At 40.3% G+C, this 16,697-nt stretch overlaps 1 protein-coding gene across 3 annotated transcripts in view; it reads left to right on the top strand.

Moving 5' to 3' along the window:
* The window catches only part of DAB2IP (DAB2 interacting protein), a 210,179-nt gene that overhangs the window by 30,387 nt on the left and 163,095 nt on the right, over positions 1–16,697 (top strand). The window contains exon 1 of one of the 3 annotated variants that reach the window (XM_068656647.1): positions 8,088–8,437. The exons of the other annotated variants lie outside the window; for them this stretch is intronic. The gene's annotated coding sequence lies outside the window, so the exon portion shown is untranslated. Of the gene's footprint in view, positions 1–8,087; positions 8,438–16,697 lie in introns of those variants that run through there. 3 annotated transcript variants of the gene reach the window in all.

The following is a 16,697-nucleotide window of genomic DNA, read 5'->3' on the forward strand; positions in this document are numbered from 1 at the left end:
GATTGCGAAAGAGTGTCTGAGTTGCACATCCTACTTAAGGCACAGGGTTAGGCATGTGTTTTTACTGGCTTCTGCATGGATCAGTAGAAATGAGTGCAGTAATGTGCTTCACATTATCTTAAAAATCACTCTGTTTACAGGGTTTCAAGATAGGCATGTAGTAGACAGATAGAAACAGGGTGTTGTAAGAAGTAATCCAGCAGGATTGCTGCTCTCCTCATTAACCTATCTCCTGGGCAGTCTTTGCAGAGAGGACAGTAACCTGTTTATTTTACTTTATTCAGTTTGGGGGTCTTTTTTGCCAGTGAGAAAAGAATGTAAGTTTGTGCTGTGTGTCTGTCAAGCCTAGCATTTGGAAACAGTTTCTTTATCTGCAGAAAGCTTTCCTAAAGGCAGTTGCAATGAGTAATTTGCTTAGAGGGATATATTTAGCTGTGGACCACATAAATTCACCCTGGAATTAAAGTCTGTGGTTAAAACTGCAGCTATTCCTTGGATTTATAATGTTCCACATGCTGATGTTCTGCTATCTGGTCTGTTAGAAGACATACAAAAGGCATAAATTGGGGTGAAAAGTTGTTTGCAGTTGCAAATCTTACCTTTTTTTTTTTTTTTTCTCTGTTAGTACAGTGGATCGGCTGCATTGAGGACAACAAATTGTTCAAATTGTTTACATTTTTAAAAACCATTTAAGATTGTGTTTTTCAGAATAAATCGATTCTCAGCTCTTTCATATGTATTTAGTGCTATTTGGTATGCAGTCTGAAATCCACAAAGTATTCCACCTTTACATAGATAGGGTTCAAGAGCTACCTCTGGAATTCCTGCAGCATATTTTCTGCTGATAACCAGGAGCTCTTAGTACAACGTAACTGCAGTGTTAAGATCAGGGTAGACCTGAAGCTGTGCGGAAGGAATGTGGTTAAGGGAATGAAGTAACATTGAAACTATGTGAACAGTTGACTGGACAGATATAAGTGGGCAGCGCTGCTTTACTTCGGGCTCTGTGCTGTGCTGAAGTTGAATTATATAAAATAATCAAGGACAGGATTCAGTGTTTTTCAGATGATAATATTTACCTGAAAAAGTTAAGGTAGAATCACAGTTCTTTTATTTTTTTATTATTATTATTATTTATTATGTAGTTCTATTAGTTTCCCTCTAGAACAACAGCATCTTCCTCTCGTGTCTTACACCTCCTCTTATGCCACTATGACATAGAACTGAAAGTTATTTTTTTTTTCTTTACAGCAGCAAGTTTCAGCATTATCAGAGAAGTGCATGCATATTTTGGGCTGATGTTAACAAACATATAAACAACTATCTTTGCCTGTCCCAACATTAGAATCTGGATTTTAGGAGTCAAAGAGAGAATATCCTGATTCTTTGGGAAATATAAGTGTAACTTTGCTTTCTCAGATTTGCTAAAACAGCTCACTAAATTTAGAATGTATATTTAAGATATAGAACTTTTTCACTCTTCTCCCTACAGACATGTGAAGTTTATTCTGTCACATTCTGTAGTAACTTGTGTTTCCTACAAAATATTTGAATAAGTAGATAGGCACTGGAAATGTTCATATTGTGAAATGAGAGAAATAAGCACCCATGGCACCAAGGACCAGAGAAGAACTTCCCGTGGTTCCCCCTTCCTAACTTTCTAAATCCCTGGCTTCCTTTTAGATGTATATATTTTAAATTACTTTGATTTAAACAATCCCATGGTTTAAAAAAAGGTTGAACCATTTGTTGGTCGGGTCAATTGCATAAGGTGTTCTGCAGCTGGAGCCGCAGGAGCAATGTGCAGAATCGATGCGTTAATCTGCTGTTATGATATACCATGCATTATTTTGCATGAATTCATTAAGTAGAAAGTTCTCAAAAATATGCCAGCAGGGTGCTGGTGAGAAAGGTTTTCTGCTTTGAGGAGGTTTTCTGGTAGCTGTCATTCATGGAGCAGCCCCTTTGTCCCTTTTATTATCAGACAGCAAATGAGCTGCTCTGGCCACACGGGTAACTATTGTGTTTATCTTACTGTACTGCCCACGTGACAGACACGAACGCCCTGGGAACAGACTGTAACTTGAACTGCTTTCTGTAAAAGTGCCTTTTTGCCTTCAAGAATGTCAAATCAAATTTATTCTGCTGGCAGAATGAAAACTGTTAGTTCATTTTTGATTTAGCAGGTAGTCCTTCCTGGTTTGCCGTAGACCTTATCTTGGAATTCAGTGTCAGTTCATTCTTAGCTGGTCGCGACCAGCCCAATAAATAGATCACTAATGATAGCAAAAGCTGTTCTGAAGGATATGTGGCAGTAATATACTTTAGATTTGCTCTTTTTGCCTCTTGCAGCCCTTTCATTTGCTTATAGAGATGTATGAAATCGTCTAGAAAGACCTTAGTGGAATATTCAAGACTGAGAAGCTGTGTGGCTCATTTTTCCACACAGTTTTTTACTAATCAGATTAGGTTGCCAGCCTTTTGTGGAGGATACCTCATGGATTTATTACTGCTTGTGACTGGAGCAGAGGACGAGCTCATTTATTTGGGGGCCTGCAATGAGATTTCATCTGTGTTAGTTGCTTTGACACAAAAAACCTTGGAATAAAATCATAACCTGTGGGTGAAACGGTTATGGGGTTATTTTCTATGATTCCTCATAGAGCTGTGGTACTTGCGCCACTTTGAACACCAGCTTGAGAGATTGCTATCCATTTTGATGCTTGTGAAAGGAGACAAAGTTCTGCAACTTTTCTCCCTGTGTACCTAGGATAAAAGCTCACATAATGATACAGATTCTTGTAAGGCTTTTAAAAGTCATTACAGCACCCCCAATATTTTATTTCCATTTTCTGAAAAGTGGGAATATAAAGAAAGATTATTGTCATTTTATGGTGGCTCACAGTTCTGACTTTTTGATGTGTTCTTTTTAATGTACTGAATGAATTTACTTGATTCTTCTCTCTCTTTCTGTTACACACACAGACACACGCGCACATACAAACCCACAGCCTTTTCTTGGAAGAAAAGTGCTGAAGAATGTGCTGATTCGGAAACCATAACCCTAAATTACCCATTTCAGAGGTATGACATATCAGAGCTGCAGATTTCTCTTTGTGCTATAGCCGCTTGCAGCTATAAGAGTAAAAGACAACTCAGCAGTTTTTTTGTGAGCTGGCAAAGATTTATGAAATGCTGTTTTTGTGTACAAACTCTTGAGTACAAAATATCTGTGAATTGTGCATTCGTTGTGTCTTCTAATTGCTTCGAGGACAGTTTTGTCACTATAGTGAACACTGGTATCACCTCTGAGTTTATTCTGGTGTGTAGCCTGGCAATATTTCTCTGTGAGTTACTTATTAAGCTTTTAGAGGCACGGTGGATTTAGAGGACTTTCTGAACAACATTGTAGAGCAAATCTCGTCTACTGGTTTTAGTGGAATCATATTCCTTACACAGTGAGGGCGAATCACAAATGCAGATTTTGTACCACAGAGGACTGGAGTTAAACCATTGTGCTTTGATAATACAAGAATTATGGCATGTGTTTTTCAAACTCTGACATACGTAATCAGCCAGGAGGATTGCATGGATGACAGCCAGGCCTGAACTTTCTGCTGTTGGTAATTCAGATTCTTTAAGCAATGGTCTAGGGAAGTAAGGAAACCCTAACCTCAGCACCTTGATGTGCATTAAAGATTGCTTTTGGTAGAGAGGAAAGCAGAAGCAAGGACTGGGAAAACAGAAGCTTTTCTAGATCAGATCTGAAGTTCAATAGCAGAGTTGTGCAGGAACCTGAGACCAATAATTTATGGCTGCTGCAGGTGAAGAGTGAGGTGTTTTATTGAGAGAGAGAGAACAAAGATCTGCCATAGAACAGGTGAAGGCCATGAATGTGGCTACTGGGCTGCATCCAGCAGATGCCCTCATTTGGGGTACCTCACCCAGCACCTCAGCAGACAGAGCCGTGGGCTCATCAGCTCCCTGGGCTCTTCTGTTTCATGGCCATGAAGTTTATTTCACTGTGTGGACAATATATGTATGTTATTGACCTCATATGATCATCTTCTTAAAAGAGGATTTCCCATCATTGTCTACAGGACCGAAGACAAATGCTAATGCATAGTTTGGAAATTAAACACGTTAAACTATCATTAGGTGATTAAGCAGTTCTGTACTGTGGCCTGTGGCATAGGTCATTTAAAAATGATGCCTTCTTCATCTGCTTACCTCAGCCAGCATTTATGTTGTTTGCTTGTTTGTAAAGAACTCCTTGGATTCAATAAGTTAAAAAACCAAAGTGTATATTATTAGTAGAGATAGTTATATGGTTACTTAGAGATGTGTTACATAAGCAAGGTCTCTCTTTTGATTAAATAGCAGTTATTTAAAATCATACTTTCTCATCATGAATGTCAGTTTTCAAGGCTGAGCTAGCTGAGAACTATAGAGCATTGAGACATATAGCCATCATTCTTCTCTTCTTTGCAGTCCTTACACCATGTCTATCTTCATGGTTTCTGAGAAAAGAGAGGTAAAGGAACATGTGCTTGATGGTAGGAAAAATGGGAAAGAGGAAGACAAATGCCAGTGTAATAAGTGCAGAAGATAAATGCAGATTGAATTCCTGATGAATTGTGCATAAAAGCAGCAGGCGTATTTTGGGTGGCAGTCCTTTTCTTACAGCATGCTGTAGTTTTCTTCGTTTTACCTATACTGCATTCAGGTACTAACTATAACTCATATGTAAGATGTGCTGCACTGAAAGGTAAGACTGAAAGGAAAGGAGTGAATGCATTTTTCTGGAAAAAAAGTTTTAAATCTTGGTGGGCAAAGACAAAGTGGAATAAGAAATACTGCTGACAAATTCAAATATGTCCTACCTGAGGGCATTATTTATTGGTGAAAATAGCGAAATGCTGAAATAGTGACAGCTTAGCCCTGGAGGTAACATTAGGCCACTGTTCCACGTTATTTGCTGAGGAGCCTCTAAGTTGTATGACCAGTATGAGACGTACGCTAAAGATATGATCCAAGTATGTGTAGTGATCGTTGCTGGAAAAGAATCATAAATAGTCTGCCTCAATTGGCAGTGAGTGTGTGGCGAGTAGAGTAAACACAGAGTTTAAAATAGGTGGGAGGGTATAATTGAATTTCTTTATTGTCCCCAGAACTTTTTGGCAATGAAGAGAAAGATTTAAAAATAGATATAAGCAATATCTGGAAACTTGAGTATAATTTACAGTATGTGGTAAAACAGAGAAATCCAATAAAGCTTTAGTGAAGTGTCCAACAGTATCAAAAAGGCAGAAAGCTCTGGGGGAATAGGAGACCAAAGATTAACAAGATTACTATATAATGATTGGTAGAATGCATTCAACAATTTCCAAGTTTATAAATGAATTAGGAACTAACTTTGCACGCAGTCTCTTTCTTGCTCTCACTACTAAAATCCATAGAAGGTAGAAGAAGGTCAAGCCAATCAAGGAGCAAGCACCCCACCAGCCTTGGAGCCCGCAATAAAAGAGAAACATCTACATGAAAGTACCAAGGGACATTAGATGAACAGGGCATAACCATCCATACTTGGAAACAGTTTAGGTAGTGCCTTCATTTTTCATAATGAAGAAAAGGGGCTTTTCATAGTCAAATATTTCCAAAGCCTCTTTTATTTTGCTTCCAAAAAGATCAACTCCAAAGCATGGCCTTGCAGCAAAGCCTTCTAGTTCTCTCTCTAAAGAATGACACTGTTGTGAGTCTCTCACAGAACTTTGTACAACCGATTTTTAATGTTATATTCATGTGTCTCATTTGGAAGGAGAAGGGATTTCATGGAAGTGGAGATGACATATCAAGGTATTTGTAGGTCAGAAGCTTTCAAATTCATGAGGTTCTGGGTAACAGATAACAGAAACTGGAGAAGCTGCAATAGAAATGTAAGTCTTCATCGAGACCTTTTCTGCGACCTTTAAGCAAGGGTTGCTGTGATCCTGTACATGAAGCTACTGAGGTGTTGGACAGCAGCCTCCTGTTCTGGTGGTGCCCAGAAAGGTTGGCAACAGCTGATGCTTTACATCCATGTCTAACAAGAGTGCTGTGTGCTTAGGGATGGAAAGAATAAATAGGTGCTTACCTTTGGCCACTTCACTGCAATGTTCTTTAGTCTGGTTGTCTGCTTTGGATGTTTGTCAGGGAGGTTTCTTGACACATCCGTGCAGTTATCGTGTCAGATCGTTATGGTAATAAGGTTTACATTTAGCGATGCTTCCCCTCTGAGCATCTCCAAGGAACTAGCACATGCAAAAGATTTAATTGCAAAGCATTGCTACTGCTGATACAGACTTGGAGGCCGACCAGCTGCCTTGCTTGGTGAGTCAGTAGTCAGTGATTTTGGCAGCCCCAGAGCTTAATGCAGTGATCAGAAAATGTCTGCCAAAATAAAGTTTCAAGTTTGTTTTTCTACCAAATCTAGATATGCTGCTAGTTGGTTTACGCCTTTAAATACTTTTCTAGAGGTAGCTGGGAAGTTGGTAGACAGCTGTGGCAAATGCACTAACACAAGGCGTTGTTCTTTCTCCTGTGGCTCTATGTGTGGGCTTGTTTGCTTAGCCATTGGGTGGGCATGGCGTGGCGTGTGGAGCAAATCGATGCTTCCAAATCCTACAGTTAATCCAGGCTGGAGAATTCCCAGTGCTCAGCGTTTTGAAATAAGGAAAGTAAGATGTGAATGGAGTTCTCTTACTTGTTCCAGAATAAATAAATACATATATTTGACTTAAAATAATAATAGTAGAAGTTAGACCAGAGTTCACAGTATTTCATTGTCTCTGCAACTGGTCTTATATTTTGCAGAAGTGCTGTTAGAGTATTACTCATGGCACAGAGAATATCCCTGAAGAGTTTTTCACAGTTCATGTGTCAGACAGGAATGCAAAGGATCAATTTACCGCCACAGACAAAGATCTGAAAATATCCAGGGGAACCTGGGAGAATACTTCCCACCCCAGATATTTCAGCTGATTTAACTGACTCCACTTGTCTGACTGCAGTGTGTTGGCCAACCCAGAGTTAATTTCTGGTGGCAGCAATAAAGGCATTCTATGTAGACTGCAGTGAGAGCTGGCACAGGAACATTAAATGCAGCGTTATCTTCTTAGAGTCTTCTCTGCTGTAAAAAAAATAAAGAGAATTTCAGTATGTTTTGGAAGGCTGACGAGGGCAGTACTTTATTCTAGGGAGAAAACTGTCAGTGCTCTGCAAGTCTGCTTCCAGGAGTAACTTGCTTTGTTTAGCAGCTCATCCTTTACTACTCATTTGCAGCTGTCAAAAAAGCCGGACATGAAGTTGAGCAGTTGGATTTAAGAGTGATCCCTGGATGAGACAGTTGCAATGGTGTATAAGCTAAACAAAGCAGTTGGAAATAGTTTACTGTGTTGGCCAGCTTTTGGGTAACATAGTTCCCCTGAAAGGTGGGTAGTCGGTAACTCATTTGCTTCTTAGATGTATTTGTTTTATTGTAATTTAAACTTTCCTGGTAAATTTAGGTAGAGACAGTGAAAATATTGAGAGCTATTTATGTAGGTTTTCAGCAAGAGATGGCATGAGAAGTTTCATCGAGTTAACTGGGAATTGTTTGTCTTGAAGAAGATGCACACAGTTCATGCTTTTTTGACTCTTTCAAATGTTCGTAGTGTTTAAGACTGAAGAAAAAAATGCAGAGATTTAATTCTTCCTGTGACTTGCAACCCAAGATTAAGTTGACAACACAAATAAAAGATACGGAAAATGTAATCAGCATTTAGGATTTCGGGAAAAAACAGGTGCATTCGACTCGAAGCCAATGCTTAGTACATTCGGGTTGCTGAACTGCCTGCCTGTGCCTCTGACTGGGAGAGAGGCGTGTTTTATTTTCCCTGCTTATTCATTTTCTGAGTCATTCATCTTGTGCTATAGCTATTGAAAACTGTAACAGAGTCTGGGAAGCGCTTGGCTTTTGAGTGCTGCCTCCTGATTGGCCTAGGGAATGCTGCTGTTGGGGAATAATGTGTGAATACCATCTGCTCCGAGGAGCTGGGAGCCTCAGTGAATTTTGCTTGGAGAGGCACCTTTAGCCAGGACTACAGGCAAGGGGAGCAAGCTTGCTTTTGCTGTTTGTTAGCCAAACTTAGTTGTGCCTGTATTTCCTTTCTGCTTCCCTGTTAAACTTTTTTGTGCTTTGCTCGAGGGTGAAGCTGAGGTGCTTCTTCTGGGGGCTTTGGGGTTGTTTTTACTTTGCTTTTTTTTCCTGCATGGGATTTCTTCTGGGGTTCAGAATGCACACAAAGTGGGGGAATAAATCAGCAAGTTTTGCAGCTGTTTATTGCGGTGCAGCAGTCAACATGGAATGTCTGAGCTGCTTTCAGATACTACTTCTAAAAATTTGACCTGCTTATAAAAGGTAAGCAATTAAGGACTTCTGCATTTCAGGGACTGACTTTTTACTTACACAGAGGTTTTGTTTTGTTAGAAATGAATGTCTGGTTTGAAATGTACAGTTGCCTTGTAGCAATGCCTGAGATCAAAAACTGTGTTTTGTCTCAGAATGCCTTTAATGAGCCTGAAGAAATGAGCAGAGTTGGAACAATGCTTGTCTTCTTTCTTTTGTAGGTTTTTAAAACAAAGTTTTTAGGTTTTAAAAACAAAGTTTGTGCAATGAGAGTGTAATTGAAATTCAAGACTGCATATACATTTGGGTTTGCATTTTTCTGGAAGAGAGCTCTCCCAACTCATGTTTCCCTGAGTGTTATCTCAGACAAAACACAGTTATTTTCCAGCAGTCCGGATTTGCAGTCAAATGGTGCATTCCACTTCAAGGAGACAAGATATAGTTTGTGAGCCTATTAAATCCTGCGCACTAATGACCTGCTGGTGTAGATTCAATCACTGGAGAGAGAACTGTAGGCATGCCTTTAACCTCAAAACAACAGGCCTGCCACAAGCAGACTGCTGGCCACCACTCTCTCCCACCACTAATTAGCACATACTTAACTTTATGATATTGTTCTAAAACATTAGGTTGTTTTTTTTCCTAGAGGTGACATTTCAGTCAGGCACTCGTATCTCCGCAAGGCAAAGTTAGCTGGAGGAGCACATGAAATACTGCTATTTTACAAAATGCTAGCCTGCCTTCCAGTGAGTCAGATTATTCAATTTGCTGTCATCTGTTCCAAGGAGAAATCTGCAAAGAATATTTCTAAGACCTTATGTTTGCTGAAGGCCTCCCTGTTACTTATTTTTGACAAATACCTGGGTTTTAGCTTTCTCTTCAGTGTTGATATGTTAATTGTAACTGTATCTAAACTAAATATGTAAGTTTCAGGTTCCCCTGTGTATTCTAAGAGAAATATATGCAATAAATAGAGGAACGGTGAATTTATATAACTGATACTTGATCCAACCTAAACTTTCCATATTGATTCAATTTTAAATAAACAAGAGAAGAGCCTACATCTAGCATGCTTTCTTAAACTTGAGCCTCGTGAGGTAGTGCTCTTGTAATAGAGAAAAGAGCTGTAGCTGTCTCCAGTTTCACTAAAAAAAACATAAATAAAAAATCAGATTTCATTTCATAGGATCCTCTAGGCTGGGAAGGACCTTCAAAGTCATCAACTCCAGCCATCAACCTGACCTGCTGGGTCCCATCCCGTTCCAGTGCTCCACCACCCTATCCACGAGGAAATTCTTCCTGATGTCCAACCCAAACCTCCCTTGAGACCTTTTCTCTTAGTCATTTTTGTGGCAAAATGCCAGATCATCAGAAATTACACTTTTAATGAGGAAAGAACCTTCTTTGGTGAAGCCTGAATCAGGAAAATAGTTGGAAGCCAGAAAAGGAACACCTGAAGCACAGAGAGGTGCTACAGCAGTGCAGGCTGTTGGCCGGTAGCCACTGTACTTGCTTAGGGCGTAGGATATAGGATTAAGGTCTTGCTATGCCTGGTGCAAGCCAAGGGTGCCTCTCTCACTTTATGTACATTTAGAAACCTTGAAAAGTCTTGCATGTACCAGTGCAAATGATGTTTTCCAGTAATTGTCACACTTCTGGGGATAGAAAAACTATTTCTCATTCATTGCTGCTGATAATAATAATAAATGCTCACCCAGGTCTTTTCTGGTGGAATTATATTGGCAATTAAAGATTTCCCAGGTGCCCTTTATTAATCTGTCATTGGGCCAGATGTGATGATGGTAATGAAGGGGCATGGGGAGTAAAATCCTGACCTTTGAACTTCAGGGGTGAAGATCACTTCCATTCCAGGCATAGCTGAAGTTTTTTAGCCCTTGGCAGCAGAGCCTCAGGAGAAGCTGTAAATGATAGCATAAGGGACAGTGCAATCAGAGCTTTTTAATTCAGTGCTACGTTCATATGCACATTTAAATCAAAAAATTGCTGCCAATGAGGGCATGTTTCCTTTTTGCTCAAAGTGTACAGGGTTCTTATGGTTTTCCTTCATCAAAAATAGTAGTTCCTTGATTCAGGGGTCAAACTGTGCTCTCTGTGTTTTCATGGGGCAGAGTTTATTGTTTAAGGACAGAACATGCAACCAACCCCTTTGTAGAGGGTTGCTACTAGATCCCTCAGCAGAACCCTCCACAACTTACTGCTGCTTAATATTTCCCCTGAATGTGATTCTGTGCAGCTGCAGAGCACTTCTTGTTGGCCTTCCTGTTGCTAGTGTGCTGTTATGATCTTGAATGCAGCAATTTCATCTGCTTTTCAGTCCCTAATCCAGCTATCCTCATGCAAGTTTAAACGTGTTCTTGTTATCCCCTTCTTGTAAAGGAGAGCTGAATTAAAAGTGGCTTGCTCACAGGCGTACACAGGGAGCTTTTAGCATTGCATTATTGCTGTGTTGTAGCTCCTTAGCCCATTTCCCTTTCTTCTCTCTTCTCTCCTCTCTCTGTCACCTCCATAAATAAATAAATAAAAGGTAATTTGCTGGAGACATTTGTCCTTTTACTGTGGAAGGCAATATCCACCTGACATGCTTATGGGAAGTTGGAAAATCTTAGTGCAGTTTGTAACCAGGCCGGAGTTTTTGTTTCCTTGAAGATGAAGATTTGTCGTTTTCAGTATAGGAAAGTGTTCTCCTGGTAAAGTGGCAATCTGCCAATGCAAAAACACAATTGTGTATTTACAGCTTAATTTCAGGAATCCACATAGACTTCGTTCCTCTTTCCTCCACTGCAACTGCTCCTGCCAGCCTTTGTTGCCAGACTTTCTCTGGGAGTTCAGCCTCACTTAACTCACAAGGAATGTGGTTCCCTCTTCCATACTTCGGTGCTTGGAGTCAAGATTTTTAGTGAGCTTGGAGCAGATTTTTAGTAAGCTTCACAGATCTGACCTCCCTAGAGTAGAGGCTGCCAGGCTGCAGATGTGAACCAGGGCGTTGAGGTGCGGTCATTAACATAAGAACTTTGCATGCATCTGTGATAACTATTTCTTTTGCCTTTTTATATAATACAATTTTCCTTTGCCAAGGAAATGTAATAGGAACTATTTTTGTGTTCTTCGGAGTATTTTTGCTGGCTCTGAGCTCCCCTGAATAGATGCCGCCTCCTGCTATGATGTCATTGCTGCTGGTGCTTGCCAGAAGACTATCCAAATTAAAAAAGAGAGAGAAAAACAAGATAAGGTAACAAAATCAAGATAAAAAATGGCTACCTTGACTTCATTTAGCTCAGATGAAGCATAGAACCCAGTGTTTTAAACAGGAAAGGAACAGCAAGCAAGAAAGAAGGGCTCCAGAGAAACTGGAGTAGTCTGGTGGCAGGCAGGGTAGAGCGGAGAAGTCCTGGTCTCTGTTTCAGGCTCAGTGAAACCATTTTTCAGAACAGCTGTGGAAGTGAAAATCAGCAAAAGTAGGTTTGATTTGGATTTTCCTCTTGGAAACGTTGAAAGCCATTCTCTCTTGAGGTCTTTAAAACTCCATCCACTCTTTTCTCACAGCCCATGCCAGCTGCCTGGCTCTGGGGTGGATTGCCTGTAGTTCCCTGACCTGGGACCCCTAACCACTTCTGCTGTGAACAGGGTGGAGTGGGGCTGCAAGCGGAGGGCTTCTCTTGCCTTCAGCCTAGGGAATTTAGTTGTGAAAAAATACAGCCAGAGCTGTATGTGTGAATGGCTTTAGAACAATCAAAATCTGTTTTTCAACTGAATATATTATTTTCCAAAGAAAATTCAGCTAATTTCATCTATGCCTTTGTCCTTCAAACGTGTCTTTTGGATAGTATCTCTTTACAAAGCTGCAATGTCTTACTCTTTGACTTTTATGATGTCTAAAGCAGTTCTATTCCTGTTATATGGCTCAAAAAATAAAACAACTTCTGAGCTGTTAAAAGAATATCAAACAACGGTGGTATTTCTTCAGTTTTATTAGTTTGGCATTTAATTCCCTAGAGTTAATGCTTTAAAATAGTTAACTGCTACATTTAAATCAAACTCAGTCAGAACGGGAGTGAGTTTGTATGTGTCCTTCTGCAAATTACCAAGAATAACAGCGCGTTGTACTGTGAGCTGGAAATAAATTCCCCAACCTACGCCGTGCTACCTGCTGGCCTCCTGTGCTGCCTGGCTGCCCTTCCTGGGGCTGCCGTGCTGGAAGCAGAGGGCTGCTACCTGACCTCCAAACGCCGGGTGGGTGCTGTGCCAGGAGCTGCTGTCGGAATAACCACAGAACCACAGCTGCAATCCTCTCAGCTGTGACCCAGGGCCACGCTCTTCCTTTGTAAGAAGTCGTTTTGGCTTCAGGGCCCTTAGTTCTGGGGTTCTCATTACTGGGAAGTGTTACTTGGCAAGCTGCTGTGGTAACTTGGCGTCATATGCCTTCAGCAGGCTAAGGACAAAGCTGAAAGAGCCATGGGTACTTTCATCCAGGCCTGTATAATAGATAGAAATACCTGCAGGCCAAGTAATAAACAGTAATGTGAAAGGGACAGCGTTCAGTAGGAGGACAACATGTGTATTTCCAGGCTTTCTTGTGGAAACCATATGCCGCATCTCTAGCTGCTGATCCTGACCACGGCTGCCTCACGGCAGCAGAAGGAGGTCCCTTGGTTGGAGATTACAGCTTTTACTTAAGTGGCACAGAACTGGAGGCAAAGAATATTGCCAGAATATTGCCACCAAAAATGAGTCTCGTACATCTCTTCACTTTTGCAGTTGCAGTTCTAAAAGAACTAAGATTAAATGGTTTGTCGACAGCGTAGAAGTACTGAAGCTCTAGTTTAAAATCAAGGTCTGAAAATAGGTGTCTTGAGAAAGAGAAATGTTTGAAGAGAGAATGTTAATTACCTTAATGAAAAACGTGCACATTTCCTTTCGCTGTGCATAGAGGATGAGGTTTGGGTTAGGGCAGTGTGTTTTTCAAACTGCAGTATGTGAATTGGCTGCTGGCTATGTCTGGAGTTTATAGATTTGCACAGAAGAATTTCATGATAATATTAATTGGAGAAATGGTAATTATTAATAGGATTAAAACAAAATGGAGAATACTGATAATATATGCAAGCTTGTGCTTTTAATACAGTTTGTGTGGGTGAATTCAGGGGGGAAGCAAGAAGGAGCAAGTCTGTTCTTTAAAAAGAAATCCTTACAGAAAGTTTCATACCTTAGTACATGTGGGTTTGTCAATTTTCTTGTAATTTTGTCCACATGGTTTTATCTCTAAAAGCAGAGACCCCGTCCTCTGAGTTGCCCCCCCCCAGAAGAAGCGTAGCTGCTGGTTTCAGAAGATGACACTAACTTTCCTTCTGACAGTGCCTGAGGAAGATGGGGAATAAGGATGTTCTGATAGCCAGGTATTCAGGGCAGTGAAAAATACCTTTGTTTATGGGTGGAATTAAAGAGTCAAGAAGAAAGAACAGGTTTACATCCTGCTGGCCTGCTTGTCATATTGTCGTGCTAAAAAGGCGATGGTCTCTTGCAGTGTTAAGAGCAAACCACTTCCAGTTTTCAGGCCACGGGGCTAACCAGCTGCCTGGTTTGGAAAGAGCTGCCAGTGTTCAGGTCTAAGACACTTTCCTCAAGGGAATATCCAACACAAATTTGTTAAAATCTCCAGCTTTGTGACAAGAGGTTTTTCCTTCCTTTATAAAGAGTCTCCAGTCCAAATAGGTCATTTAGTTTTCTAAAGATATTTACAAATTATCAGGGAAAGACTTCAGCCCTCGTATTACAAGTCTAAATTAGATTTGGGGTAGGGAAAACAAATTTGCATTGAGCTTCATCCAGCATTCAGTCAATACTAGAACAGTCCAAGAAAAAATCAGCTGGATTGTCTTATTTTATGTTTTTCATTTATGTACGTTAGGGATGGGAACGGAGCAGACAGTAGGGGGAAGTGCTGTTCTCCAGTACTGTATTTTTGTATTTTTGGTGAAAAAGGACAAAAAGGCTTTTGTCAGACCCCAGGACCTAGATGTTTTGATATCTGGCTGCCTACCACCTTATTTTTGGCCATCTTCATTTGAGCCTTTTCCAGTAACTCATCCTCATCTACTTTGTTGTTAACCCTTGCTGCTCTCTAGGCCACATAGCACAAATGACTGAAAGCCATGGAGCTTTTTTTTGCCATTTAGCATTGTCTGTAAATATCTTCTTGTGATGCCACAGTCCTAGTCACTGTTGTTCTGTCTTTCAGTCATAGCTTTTAATTCAGACCAAATTAAATTCTATTACGTGAAGCTTATATTTGTCACAGCTTTCTTGTTGATATGTGGGATTTCCACAGGCAAACATCTGTGCTTGCAAAAAAAACTATGAACAGGCACCTCAACTGCTTTGCGTCCTGAACAGGCATGAAAGCAAGAAACAAGGACATGTCTGCAGCAGTAGGGACACGAGCTACTCAAGAAATAGGGACAAGGCATTCCTTTTTCAGATGATGCAGTTTTGCTTTGTGTTTTTGTTTTGTTTAGTTGTTGTTGGTGGTTTGTTTTTAGCTATTGGTAAATTGCCATGGATAAAGATGACCGATTTCTCTTTTACTGTGGCAACGTTTTCCATATATAAATATGTCCTGAGGTTGTGGATAAGCTCACCTTTATTTTTTTTTATGAGCCATTTTATGTTTGCTGCCTGACTTTTTGACCTCTGGCATTTGGTGCATCTAAAAGAAATGGTATATTTTTTAAGCTCCCCCTCCTCAACATTTTGTGGATGGCTGATCAGATTCCTGTCCAGCTCTCACTGCATTTGCTCTCATTCAAACCCTGCTTTTATGTGCAGTGGAGTAGAAGTGATTTCAGGGTGGTGCAGACGGGAGGAAAACCAAGACCTGCATCTTCTTTATTTCCTTGCAATCCCATCTGCCCAGTAACTACTCCAAGTTGCAAGCCTCAAATCTAACAAAAAGGAGAAATAAAGTCATGGAACACCAATGATCAGGACTGACTCTATGAAGAGCACTTCTGAGAGCTGCACGGACACCAGGAGCGGGCAGAGCACACAAGGAAAGGTGTGCTGTCCCAGCTCCTTCCTCTGCCATGGCTGCTGAGAGCCAGCCTGATGAGGATCCCTCTCTCACCTGGAGAAGTGCTAATGCCTGGCACAACAGCTACACCTCTGGCTCGTAAAACAAAAAACTGGTGGAACTCATGCAAGCATCTACACAGCCCGTTGTTAGTGTGAGTTCACGCAGTACTAACTTGCTTTTTCTTAAAACCGGGAATGTTCCTTCTCTGGTAAAGGGTCCCATCAACGCTTCGGAAAGGTGTTACCATTGTGTGTGGAATTACAAGAAAGAAGTCCGAATTTCTTTGCTATCTTTAACCAGGATGGCCAAGAGGGAGTCATTAATAAAAAGAAGCAGAATTGCAGAACTGTATTTTCTTCTTTCCTCAACGAAGAAAATTTTCATAGAAACTCAGTTCCTTGGTGAGCCAACAATTTAGTGTTTGCATTTTCTCTGCTCTTTCTCACATTGCTGTGTTGTTTAACTAAATTAAGAAATCATCTCAGCTAATAAAGTGCTCTGATTTCTTCAAATGGAAAGAGTTTGTATGAAGTCTGCTCATGTTTGAAGAAGTACAGTGTGATTTTACTTGATATAATTCAGGTTGAAGACCTTGTGTGTTGTCAACTTGCCAATATTGTAGAGATTTGTAAATTAATCAGATTGCCTACTCTCTACAGTATAAACATTTTTGCAAACATGGGTTCTTTGTCAGTAAATCATTTCAATTTGGTCTTGGTGTTCAGTATCATATTGCTTGCAAATGGATCCCACATCAAAAAAAGTTCTTAAATATTTTAAGCTAATTATATATGCACATATTTTGGTGAAGGATAGAGATGAAATATAAATCAAAAACCAACACAGAGAGCTATGTTTCCCATTGGATTATGATTAACTTCCTCCTACCTTAAAAATACTTGTATCCAAGTGGATGTAACGTGGTTATTTTGAAAACCCTATATCATTTAGGAGCTAAGTGTTTGTCTCTTACAGATGCTGTAGATATGTTCTCTGGAGGTCTAGCTGTGGAACAGTGTTTTCTCTGTCCTGATTTCTAATGAATTAAAATCTAATTTTCAACTAGTGAATGGGTAGATGTGCACCTTAGGAAAAGATGCTGATTTTCTGTTTAGGATTTTGCCAGGAAGCACTGAAAACCATCAGCCCTTCATTAATTGTTTCTTTTACTGCTTGAAATTT

This window comes from Anas acuta, chromosome 20 (genome assembly GCF_963932015.1).
Source record: "Anas acuta chromosome 20, bAnaAcu1.1, whole genome shotgun sequence".
NCBI classification, from domain to species: Eukaryota; Metazoa; Chordata; class Aves; order Anseriformes; family Anatidae; genus Anas; species Anas acuta.